At 43.3% G+C, this 12,047-nt stretch overlaps 1 long non-coding RNA gene across 2 annotated transcripts; it reads left to right on the forward strand.

Annotated features, from left to right (window-relative positions):
- The first annotated feature begins 1,429 nt into the window (after positions 1–1,429).
- LOC125944823 (uncharacterized) lies at positions 1,430–11,058 on the forward strand. 2 transcript variants are annotated; one of them, XR_007466531.1, is made up of 4 exons: positions 1,430–1,753; positions 2,623–2,726; positions 7,893–8,111; positions 10,367–11,058. It is a non-coding gene; the product is annotated as an uncharacterized LOC125944823 (long non-coding RNA). The 2 variants fall into 2 exon arrangements; XR_007466530.1 differs by lacking the exon at positions 10,367–11,058 and having other exon boundaries at positions 7,893–8,481.
- The last annotated feature ends 989 nt before the right edge of the window (positions 11,059–12,047 follow it).

The raw sequence follows: 12,047 nt of genomic DNA on the forward strand, positions 1-12,047 counted from the left end.
TAGCAACGTTACAAAACAGCACGTTCCCAGAACGTTGCCGGATGTCACCAATATTGACATTAATGTGATGCCAGGCTGCTGTAGCATTTCGCATGTATACGTTCATGCAACTATAAGATATTGTAATTTTCAACTGAACATTCATCTTTATCATACAGTGAGGTATGGAGATGTATAGTGGTTATGCAGTAATTAATATCTTCTAAGGAACACCATGTTAAATTATGTTTATTATGCTTCTCCACAGATAAGATCTGCTACAAATTATATCAAATGGCAGAAGCATTCACATGGAAAAAATGCTAATTGTTGCAACGGTTCACCTATAGTAGACAAAGTTACGCATAAAAGTATTCCCTTCTTCCACACCAAATGCACAAGACTTTGTGACTGCTTGCACGCCACATGCCCCTAAAAGTGGAAACATTAAGCAAGGGCCATCATGAATAGGCACAAGCCCCATGATACGAGCTGCATAAAAATGACGAACACATGCACACTGCACAGTGGATACACACAGATCATATCTACTTGTCCATATAAAAAACAGTGCATTTTTCAGTTCAAGTATAGTTTACATCATAGAAACGGCACTAGAGCAAAGGACTATAAGCCACCAATAGGGCTGCAAACACACCGTACACCAGCGCACATTTGTTTCACACACCACACAGGACACATGCACGCAGCAGACATGTCTTTTTTAGGAGGAATCTTCGCGAGCCGCACGATAAACACAGAAGGTACGGACGACAGGAGTAAAACCCGCGCACATTCAACACACCGACACGAAAGGAAATGCGGACGATACGGGTGTAACCTGCGCCACACGAGCTATCAACCCTCGTGGATTTGATCCTTTCCACCTGAAACAGTTACAACGCACACGAAAACATCGAACACTGCACATCTGTACCTCCGATATCGTGTCAACAATTCCTGAGGCAACAATTCATGTTCACGACATCAGAAAGTTATCTAAAACTAAGTGACGGCGTAGGAAAAGTAGGCAGCATCGCTAAACGTCATGGATTGGCTTCGAGACAGCTTCGAGACAGCCCAAACCGTTCAAATCAGGCCCAATCAGGCCACAGCGACGGCTTGATAAGGATAACCGAAGCTGATCTCGAAGGCCATGCTTATGCTGGCTGCAGATGGCGGAAGCAATTCAAAGGTAAAATACGTTTTAGAATTTCTTTCTACGCCAAACTATAGTGTAAAATATAGATTGTTCTACGGTTATTTTGTCTCGCAACATCTATACGTAGTTGTGTGTAACCCGGCACAAAATTTTAGTATGCGAGTGTACTGGTTAATATTTTTGTCATCACAGAGGCCACAACATTCTCACAAGTATGCAGGTGGCGCTATTGTTTTTCCTCTGTGTTTTGTGATGGCGGTCGTATGTGCGGGGTGCTACGATCGTCGCGTTTGCTTGATCGTGTGTTTTTGTGTTTGCTGTTATGAAGTAGGTCGCAGTTAGCGTGCACAGAAGTGCCTGAAGATACCTTGTGTCACGCTGCAAACTCGCCGTATGCGTGGCGCGCCAGGCAAATGTGGCCCAACGATTTTATGCCGTGGAGTGCGGTTTCTTTGTTCTCGTTCTGGAAAGTTGGGTGGACGTCGCAAAGAATGTGTGTTAGCGCGCCTCAGCTCGTCCACTACGCAGCGGCATGTATGCGGGGAGTAACATCGTCGACGCAGCACCGGCAACTTGGAGAGTGCTTCGCGACCGCGTCGTACCATTCAAACGGTAAGTAATCGTGCTGGCTAACTACGCGCGTGTTGTGTGAGCTTCTCGTGTGTGCATAGCGTGCGCGAGCGTATGAAATAGAAGTCCCGCGACAACAGTGATACCTGTGCTGATGCTTGCTGAACGCTGGTTGTCAGCGCTTAGTTACGCAAGTTTATTGCTTCGATGCGAAATTGAAAATCTTGATAAACGTTTTCTTCCGATGAGAAATATAACGTTCGAAAATAATCGTGTTCATCATGTGCGTGCGGCGCGTGAGCTCCCGCTTTTCTCCTGAAGTTGCATAATGACTCATTTGCCTCTTTACCGATTCTTATTGCAATGACGTTTCCTTGCTTACATGGCAAGGAAACTTGTTTCATATCTACTTGTCCAAGGAAACTTGTTTCATGTCTACTTGTCCAAGGAAACTTGTTTCCTTGCCATGTTTCCTTGCCTCAACGTTGTAAATAATATCTGCTTACGAAGTTTTCGGTTTACGGCAGCTTTAGAGAAAAAAAATTTAAGCAATCACAGCTTGCTACTAGTCCAACTTACTTTTTAAGACAAGATGTTTTGACATACCTTATACGTAACTAAACATGACAGGGGAAAGTTAAACTGAGTCATGAAAAAAAAATGAATTGTTTTGTAAACAAACATTTCTTTGCTATGTGCTGCTGCGTGTCAATAATTTTACTGTGATCAAAGGGTCCCCATTATCAAGACATTCATCAGTGACTTCTACTTTGTGCTCTGTTGCCACCCTGCAATAATGCAAATATTGTTTTTGTGACTATATTTAGATGCTCCATGCATGTCTAGACAATTTGACAGCTTTATAAAGCTGTGTGCCACTGCTATAAGTTAACACAGAACTTATTTTATAGTGGCGAGGCTGTGACCCATAACAGTGCCTACATAACGGAGGAGCCACCAGACCCCTTGGCTATGCCTGCCGTAGTGCAACGTATAATCTGGATGGTCGGGTCAGGTATGTATGTAGTGTACGTGTTCCAAAAAGTAGCATCTTGGTATCATTTGTGGATAAGTTAATCGACATTAGTCAACACAGCTTACTAAATAGGCCAAATATTTATGCAACTTGCTGTTTATTTGTGTTCATAGCTGTTATGCACACCTTATTGTGTTCTATATAAAAGTAGACCTAACATGTCCTGATGTTAAGTAATTTTTCTTGCATCAATCGCTTGGCTGCAAGTTACATTTTAATTTTTCTTAGTACACACTATTTATTACTTTTCATTTTCGTTTTCTTGTTTTGAAACTGTTTCCTATACTGTAGGATTTTATTTCCGAATTTTTAGTGTTTACACTACACTCTTGTGCAGCTTCTGCGCATATAAGAATTCAAAGTGTAATGGGCCAGATATGTCATAGGTGTAAGCACACAGTGTGCTTACCATTGTTTAACATTCATATTCACGATTATTTCTGTCTTGTTCCAAGAATAACTGCCACTGGAAAATACACATTTGATGAGCTCAAACTTCTTGAAATGATACATTAAGGCCAGTATTCACTGTGCTGCAGTTACTACAGTTCTGAAGTGTTTTCTAGTAAGCCTGCTTTTTTCTCTCCCATTTTTTAATATTCTTGGCAAGCTATCCCTATTCATGCAAGTAGGCATTGTAGGAGTTGCGAGTCTATGTCCAGTTACATTATTTTTCTCTTTTTTTCAAGTCAATACAGCATAGAACACATAGCTAACTGGTAGGTAGTTCATTGTATTGATGCTCTATTATTAAAAAGCACACTATTTCGCACATGTCTGCTTGCTCTTGCCATGTTTGCTGGTTATTGCAATGTTGCTCGTCAAATGAATTTGATTTCAACTACACCATACAGAACAGTCTTATTGGCTTTAGTGTAATTTTAATAGTGACAATCAACCAACAAGCCCTAATTCTACAGCTGTCAAGAAGTATTTCTAATACTTTGGGGTCCCTTTCCATATTTTCTGTTTCATCCTGTGTATTTGGTCAGCACAGTGGGCATTCGGTCTATTCATTCTGCTTGGCGCTGCTCAGGTCAGAATATGTTCAACCTGCAAGTCCAAATTATAATTTGTGTACGACTTCATTTACTGGCTGGATGAATTGAAAAAGCATTATATCTGATTCTAAGAGTATTTTTGTCAAAAATACCAGTGTCTAGAATAAGCATCATATGCACTGCAACTCATAGTTTTAAGTTAGGTAGGCAAATATCTATAGGTATTGTAAGGAAGAACGCACGCCCACCATCCCGAGCGCTCCGCCGACAAGCTTCGCACTTCGCCATCCGCGACGGAATCGTCTATCGCCGTAACTACAGTTCCGACGGCCGCAAATGGCTGCTTGTCATACCCCGGCAGCTCCGCACTGATGTATGCGCCGCTTTCCACGCCGACCCTCAGTGTGCACACGCTGGTCTCTTCAAGACCTACACCAGACTACGTCATAGGTTTTATTGGCGCGGTATGTACACATTTGTGCAAAAGTACATTCGCCCTTGCACAGAATGTCAACGCCGCAAGCCTGATCCTTGCCACTCTTCTGGACCAATGCAACCTTTACCGTGCCCTTCGCGACCCTTTGACCGCGTTGGAATAGACCTATACGGGCCTCTGCCATACACAGCTGCTGGCAATCGCTGGGTCATTGTAGCCATAGACCACCTCACGAGGTATGCAGAAACGGCTGCTCTACCAGCCGCGACAGCTCGTGACGTTGCCTCCTTCCTGCTTCAACGCTTCGTTCTCCGTCACGGCGCCCCCCGCGAACTCCTGAGCGACCGAGGTCGCGTCTTTCTCGCCGATGTCATTCAAGACCTTCTCACTGAATGCCGCATTATTCATCGCTGTACCACTGCATATCACCCGCAAACAAATGGATTGACAGAGCGGTTTAACCGAACGCTTGGCGACATGATTTCGATGTATGTCGCCTCCAACCACACAAACTGGGACCTCATCCTTCCCTATGTCACGTACGCCTACAATACGGCACCCCAGGCAACGACGGGCTTTTCTCCCTTCTTTCTTCTATACGGCCGAGAACCGTCATTTCCGATTGACACTATTCTTCCTTACCGTCCCGACTTATCAGAGGGTACACCGGTTTCCGAAGCCGCCCGGTATGCAGAAGAATGTCGGCAACTAGCTCGCTCTCTAACAACGCAAGAACAAGCGCTACAGAAATTTCGTCATGACGACGGGCGCCCCCACAACCAGTTTTCGCCTGACGCTCTCGTTTGGTTGTGGGTGCCTCCTACTTCGACACCAGGTGTCTCCTCCAAGTTTGTATCCCGATACCATGGACCCTACCGGGTTCTACAGCAAACTTCTCCGGTGAACTACGTCATCGAACCTCTGACGCCCCCTACGGACCTGCGTCGCCGAAGCCGCGAAACTGTCCATGTCGATCGGCTCAAGCCGTATCACGAGCCCTTCGTCCTTACGACGCCTTAGGCCTCCTGTGCGGCTCCGTCTTCAGCGAGGGGGGCAGATGTAAGGAAGAAAGAAGTACGCCTTGCAGAGCTCCGCAGCCGGATTGCCAGCGCTACTGAAGTGGGGCTCGGGCTCGACGCTGTTCCTGGTGCGCCTGGCTAAGCCTACGCAGTTGTGTCTTCCTGTCGGCGTCCTTCGTGTCGTCCACAGCCGTGCCAGACTTCTTTGTCATATTATGTATACTTGTGCATATACTTTCTACATATTGGCTAGTGTTTTAGCTACACGAAACGGTTTATGTTGTCACTACTCTCAAGTCAAATTTATGGTTGATGCGCCACTTGTTTTTGTTGTGCACTTACACTTCTGTGGTGTCATAAGCACTGTAGATGCCTGACAGCTGAAGTATTGCAGCAGTACACAGTTTTAGTTTAGCGTACGCTATGTCATTGCGTACGATATAAAATAGTGGGTCATCACTGCGCATGTGCAGAACGCTATCCGACCTCTAGCGTATGCATGCTATTTCTCAGATTTAGCATTACCGTCTGTGCGTGGTTTGCGTAGTTTAAGTTAAACATGGCGGTGGTCCCCGCTGCCCACTTCGAATTGCATTTGGCGTGGCTTTTGCAGAATTCACTTCGTTCGTAGAAAATGACTGTGTAAGCAACTTTCGCTTACCGTCACGCCGCTTTGACAACAGTGTAATATGGTTAACCTTGTGGAGTTTTCGAGATCGCTTCTCATTTCGAACGACACGAAGCCTAACGAGGGAAACCGACATATATCAGCGCCACCTGTCAGTGAAGTCGAGAGATAGGTGCGACGATGGCATATGGCCTCTGAGATCGGAAGATCTCGCAGGCCAACTAAAACTAATAAATGTGTGCTGTTTAGCGTACGCTGTACTATAGCGTATAGGCGTACGCTATTAGTTGCATATGCTATACTAAAACTGTCTAGTGTTGAAGCTAACTGGCACTTACTATTGCTACAGTATGCCAACAGATACCTATCACCGTATTTGTGCATTTTCTAAGAACCAGCCGTGTTTGCTAGGTGAAATTTGTAGTGTACGTATGAGTTTGGCGGTCAGTTCATGTAACTTTTCAGGATAGAATTTACATGGGGAGGAAAAGGGTACCATACAACATGACTGCTGCTAACTGACCATTTATTTTGATGGAAGGATTAAAAATAGCAACACTGGATGTGTGCTTATGTTGTGCACAATTTCGTTCAGAGGGAAAGCGTAAGTTGTAATATAAAGGCATAAAATCACAATAAATGATATTTGTGTAAAAAGGAAAGTAAATATGGGCGCAGACTAACTTCAATCACTTGTCATCTAGAAAGGACGCCTTTTATTTCATGAATTGATCATGGGGTCTGGCTCGCATGTCTTGTTTATGTGGTATGCCTCACTGATCTCGCATCAATTTTTCACCGTAGGTGAAAACAGATGATCTTAATTCAGCCTGAAGTCCTATCGCGGCAATGCACGGCCAAACTGGATGAGCAAGCTGGTCTCTTGAGTGAAATATGGGAACTTATTTGGCACATTTAGTTACCGGCCAGTCTGCTCTGTGTACATTTGACCAGTTGTGAAAAAAATACAGTAAGCTGCCTCTCATACACACTAGACAAATTTGGTGGTATCTTTAACCAAGCAAACCTCCCTTGCCTGCTCGCCTTTCTGAATTCACTTGTGAACTGTCGTGCATATCCTGCCTACTTTATTTTTCGCTGGAAATGTGCGTGCATAGCAGTCCACATGAGAATTGAGGCTTGCTGAGGTAAAGATGCAACCCAATTTGTCTTGTGTTCGTCAGGGGTAGCATAGTCTGTTCCTTTGATCATGTATATATTCAGTCAAATGTACATGGGGCAGACTGGCTGGTGCCTCAACATGTGCCCAGGAGAGCACCATAATTCACTCAAGGGAGAAATATGTTCGTGCCACTTGACAATGCACTGACACGACTGGTGCTGCGTGCCAAATTTCGATTGTTCCTCTATGGCAACCAATTGACCATCAAAATCAGTGACGAATACCACATTAAGGAAATGGGACATGTGTCAGTTGTAGAGATACAAGCTATACTTTGGCTACCACTAATTGCTGAGAGGGTGATTAGAGACAGTTACTAGGAGAGCTCTTCATCTGGTTGGCTGGCACAAACTGTACCTGTTTCTGCACTGCAAAAAGCTGAAAGACTCTACTTGGGCTCACTGAAACTGCTCTTTAAAATAAATTTGAAACAGGGTAAGCTATATAATTTTGTGTGCAGCCCCCACACTAATGCCACTGGACGTACCTGCCATTTCCGGTTACATTTATCGCACGGTTAGACATATTTCTTTTTGCTACCAGCACTTATTGACATAAAACCGATGGCCTATTGCACAAGCAATAAAAGCACATCAAAACGCTTGGAGTAATGTGAAATTTAGGTAGGTTCATGTAAACAAAGCAAATTAATTGCTTTAATAAGAAAGTTGTGCAGACTGGGTAGGAATAGAACCTGGAGTGTGAAAGGAGCACGCTTACCTTACGCCACGGCAGCTCTTTGGTTCTGGCTGACTTAAGGTGTGCCTAGTGCGTGTCACACTGTGCACGTCACATTGCAGCCATTTGGTTGACTAAAGGTGCTTTCACGTTCCCACACGCAAGCTGTCTTAATGTGTCTCTGCCATCTTTTATTGCAGGTACACCTAGGAAATGTTGTATACATTGGCAACGATAACTGGGGCCTGCTCCAGTGCCATCGCCGGGATTCCCTGTTCTGCAAAAAACTCACATAACTGATGTGGGGAGCCCTGGCGCTCGGTGTAGGAGTATCACAGGGGCTCCTTGTCGGTGCTTGAAGGACGGCAATGCTGTTGTGAAGCCGACATTGAGCCCCGATAAATTGGAAGCTGTGGGTAGTAAGTATCATTCACATTTTTTCAAGTTTTTGTAATGTTTGTAACAATGCATGTATTGCACCGAAATGATTAACTTTTCAGATGCATTTGATGCATATCTTTCGAAATGTGGTACCCCTGAGGAGAAAAAAATCATCTTCTCATGCTTGGTTTTGGCCGAGCGGTTGAATCGAGTGACAAAGTTTTTCGCGTTTAGGTAGCCTAAGAAGAAACAAAAGCAGAATTAACAAACCAGCTTATTTGTGGCTACTCATGAGTTGCATTTCTTTGTTTAAAAGTGCCTGTGAAGTGGCGCTAACCTACTTATCAGGTCCAGAATTTTCGATTAACACCGCTTCCAAAAGCTCGCGTTCTAATTTGGTTTTTTCAAGGCCAGAACTGTATTCGTCATCCGCGGATAGCAACGGCAACTTTTGCAGTGTAGAGCAATATTCAACCCTTCTCCCGATATGCAACACCTGTAGCGTAGTTGTAGCTGGTCGTTCAGGCACTGAATTGCTGTGCAGATGTAGGCAACAACACAAGAGTTAAGACGAGAGACATGCGGCAACTCTTTAACAAAAAGCTTTATTTTTGCTAGCCCATGTTTATAGCTGTCAGTCACTGCATTGCACATGCGCAATTCGCACCCTTAGGAAGAAAGTAAACTGTCTGACAAGTGTACAGAAGGTGTGCTGATACACACAGAGCCAAGTCGCGAAATCTTTTCAGCCTCAATTATTTTACGTGTTAGTTGATCACCGCTTCTGCTGGAAACGGTACACTGAGCAAACGACGGTTCACAGTCACGCGAACTGCAATGACATTCAAGCCTACTGTCACGCACATTTTTCTTGACATTGTATGAGTGCTCTCTCAGCCGGTGATTGATGCAGTGTCCCATTTGACCTATATACTGTTTACCACCAGGGGGATACAATAAACCACATTGCTAACACAGGTGACAAACGGAATTTGGTGTTTTGTTGCATATGTGTGGCGTGCTGTGACATTGCCTTTGATTACACAACTTTAGAATGATATGCAATTTTCTTGATATTGTGAGAGCTTATGAATGTAGGGTATGACGGCCAGTTTTATGTCTGTCAGATGCAGTGACCACATGACCTCTACTCTGAAAAGCGCATGCACCGAGTGGTTGCCATGTGATCACTCCATCTGACAGACTTAATGTGGCTGTCATACCATACATTCATAAGCTGTCTCACAGTATCGTGAAAACTGCAGATCGTTCCAAAGTCAAAGTGGTCTTCTTTGCACCTCAGAAGCTTATAAAGTTGTGTAATCAAAGGAAATGTTTCAGCGCAGCACACAAGTGTAACAAAAAGCACAAAAATCTGTTCGTCACCTATGTTAACAACATGAATTACTGTACCCCTCTTTCTTATGGTAAACAGTACATAGGCCAAACAGGACGCTGTATCAATGACCAGCTGAGAGAACACTCATACAATGTCAAGAAAAGCGTGCATGACAGTTGGCTTGCATGTTGTTGCAGTTCGTGTGCCTGTGAACCATTGTTTGCTCGGTGTACTGTTGTCAGCAGAAGCGGTGATCAACTAACATGTGAAATTATTGACGCTGAAAAGATTGCGCGACTAGGCTCTGTGTGTGTCAGCATCTGTACACTTATCACAGAGTTGACCTTCCTAAGGGTGTGAATTGCGCGTGTGCAATGTGATGAGTGACGGTCGCTGAAAATAAAGCTTTTTGTTGGAAGCCAGCACACGTCTATTCTCGTCTTTTCTGTCGTCAATATCTGTGCTGCAATTCACCAATATGTTGTACCAACAAGTCAAATTTATCACTCACTCATTGGAACTTTAATCACGAATGAAATGTGGTTTTGGTACCGTGGTAGAGCATTCACATCATTTGGTAATTTTTGTTTTCTTCCAAGACTGAACTGGATGTAACAAGCTGCCGTGGCATTGCAAGGAAGCTTTATTTTAAAGGAATATATTGATACTAACGTCTGAACTGCTTAGCGCAATAAAGGAAGTGGTGGGTATTGTTTATTGTGCTTTCCTTGCTCTTGTGTCCAAACTTATAGCTATAATGGTTAGGTTTTACTGAAATTTGCTTTTTGATGTTTTGCATTATTCTCCTGTGTAAAGTCACTATTGTTTGTTTCACAGTTATGCGAAGCTTAAGTTGTTTGTAAGCATTTTTATAGCCTGTTTTCACAGTAAACATGGCTTACTTCAGTGTTTCAGATGGCACTTTATAGTTTGATGTAATTGATGTCTCTGCAGGTTACCGCATTATTGACTTGGAAACCAGTGAGGTCTGGATGCAAGTGAAGCTACCGAGGCAGGCATGTGTGCATCACTTGTGCTGCTGGCCATCCTCTGCAAAAGTGATGGCTGGCAGTCAGTGCTTGGATGACTTTCTGTTACTCTACGCCTTGGGCTGTGTTGACTACTTCACACTTGCTGCCATGTCAGCAAGCTTAGGCAAAAAGACCGGCTGGATGCTTGGCAGGAGATAGTATCCAACCGCAGTGTTACTGTGTTGTGTTGTACATTACAAAGTGATGGAGGACAGTATTTGTGCTGTTATTAAGAAGTATAAATTGTGTTCTGCCATTGAAATAAGGGAACTCGACACAAAGCAAAAGATTTCGAAGTCTGACCTACATGGGAAAGCAAAATATATTGTGTTGTAGTTGTAGCTGTTAGTAGAGTCTTAATATGCGATAGAAGACCTTGATGTTTAATAGAAAATATATTTAAGTGTGTTATCAGTGTGTTATCAGTGTTTAAGTTACTGTTATGTGTCATTTGTTTGTCAGGATGATGTAAGCAGACAGTAAATAAATGCATGGTTTGAGATTATAACCAGGTTTGTCTATGGCATTCACTATTATTTAAGGTGGACCAATGCATATTCATGGGTGCATATTCAACCACCACATTCCTCCTGCACAAACAATTCCTACATACTAGCGTTTGGTCTTAGCAGCTGATGTTGGCTATTGTACAATTTCTTGAAAGCACATGCAGCTACCGACACATGATTTTTAGAGCATTAAGTCGGAAGCAAAGACCGATTTTTTTCCGTGGTCTAAGCTTAAATGATATGTTTAAGGAAATGAACATTTGTGGAATATATTTACTTTCCTGCTGCGAGAACCTTTATACGAGAACCTCTGCACATTGGACGTGCATGCTGCTTCTCTTGCTGTTATAGCCAAAATGAAAAATTGTTCTTATGAACCACTTCGCAGCTTTGCATTGTGCACTTTTACTTGCAGTTAGCATTTATATGCTGTGCTATGGACAACAGCAAGACAAGTCAGGCAAACCACCATGTGAAACACTTTAAAGATTCTGGCTTAGGGCGCGTTGGTACTATATATAGTGCAAGACAGATGAGCTGCCCGTACAGAAGCGCTGTCAGCATTACACGGCTGACAGCACTGCAAACCCTTAAATTTATATTTGTTTGACAGATAATGCATTCTAGTAGTTTTCATGTCGTATATGCATGAAAATGTAAACAAGAACTGGTGAAAACAGCATTATTTTACGTGTATAGTGTACCTTACCACAAGGTAAAGTACACAGATATCTTGGTTAACTACACAAGATATATACGTAATAAACGCTGTTTTTCATTAATTCTTGTTTCACATTTTCATGCATATGCAACATGAAAACTACTAGAGTAAATTATCTGTCAAGCAAATATAAATTTAAGGGTTTGCAGTGCTGTCAGCCGTGTCATGCTGACAGCACTGCTGTTATGCATGTCTACAAATATTCTGCAATGTCAGTTGAGTGTTGCTTGAACGTCACATACGTACGTTGCCTGAAAGCTCAAGTGACAAAGGCAACATCCACATTACGTTGCCAGGAAGTTCTGTTAACGTTATGTTAACGTCGTGAATGTGCTGCTCAACGCTGCCACAACGTTACGACCCAACGTTGTGTG

This window comes from Dermacentor silvarum, chromosome 4 (genome assembly GCF_013339745.2).
Source record: "Dermacentor silvarum isolate Dsil-2018 chromosome 4, BIME_Dsil_1.4, whole genome shotgun sequence".
NCBI lineage: Eukaryota > Metazoa > Arthropoda > Arachnida > Ixodida > Ixodidae > Dermacentor > Dermacentor silvarum.